The sequence below is a fragment of the Lathamus discolor genome, chromosome Z (genome assembly GCF_037157495.1).
Source record: "Lathamus discolor isolate bLatDis1 chromosome Z, bLatDis1.hap1, whole genome shotgun sequence".
NCBI lineage: Eukaryota > Metazoa > Chordata > Aves > Psittaciformes > Psittacidae > Lathamus > Lathamus discolor.
The window spans coordinates 46,667,979-46,668,939 of NC_088909.1; the positions used below are offsets into that span (position 1 = coordinate 46,667,979).

Consider the following 961-nt stretch of genomic DNA (forward strand, 5'->3'; position numbering starts at 1 on the left):
TAATATAATCAACTGAGCCCTTATGAGCCACCCAGCATTTCAGTTTTGGTGCAAAACTGAATGAATCTGTTTTAATCCCCATAATCTCCACAAATTTATTTTGCAGTTTTACCTTATAATATAGCATGACCTCAGAACTGTTCTGGTTTGCTTCTTGTTGATGATTTGGTTTTGGTATTTTTTGGTGGGTTTTTGGTGGGTTTTTTCTTTTTTTTTTTTTTTTCCTTTTTTCTTTTTTTTCTTTTTTTTTTTTTTTTTTTTTTTTTTTACATTTTTATCAAACTACAGCTCTAGCATCGACACAATCAATATATAAACAAACACTGCCGGTCTCTAAAAGGGAAAACCATTCTTTGATTAGACAAAATCAGGAAATCTGAAATACATCAAAGATAAAAGCTTGAAAAAAGCCAATATGGAAACTGTTATATTGAACCAATGTAATGACATCTGAGCTTTTTACATTGATGTTGGGAATATTTTGGCACCCTTTCATTCACGACTGCACCAGGCAAATTTCCATGAAGTGAATATTATGAGGCCTCCAAGCCATTTACTAAGTATGTGAGTTCAGATTTAGCTTTTGTTTTAAAGCTCAGCCCAAGTATGTTGAAAGTTTCAACTAACACAGGAGCATTTTCAATTTGATATGAACCAACAGAGTAAAAAATCAATGATCTACAGCCTGGACTTCTGATCAGTTTTCTTGTTAGGATTTACACATAGACTGGAATCTTAAATATTTAAAATACTTTCTACTGCTTCCGTCTTTCGTAGCTATTAGACTGAATTTGAGAGCTCTATTAGTTTAATATAGCTTTCCTACTGGCTTATTTATATAACGTATGTTTGCAGATACATAACATTCCTTTTTTTATTTTATTTTATTTTTTCCAGAATATCTATGCCAATGCAATGCAGTTGAGTGAAACTACTTACATGAAAAAGTGCACACAATGTG

The 961-nt window shown here is 31.7% G+C and overlaps 1 protein-coding gene across 1 annotated transcript in view; it reads right to left on the bottom strand.

Moving 5' to 3' along the window:
* Positions 1-293: 293 nt before the first annotated feature.
* Positions 294-961, bottom strand: part of PRDM6 (PR/SET domain 6) — a 72,913-nt gene continuing 72,245 nt past the window's right edge. The window contains exon 8 of the mRNA XM_065662260.1: positions 294-961. This exon is cut by the window's right edge and continues 685 nt beyond it. The gene's annotated coding sequence lies outside the window, so the exon portion shown is untranslated.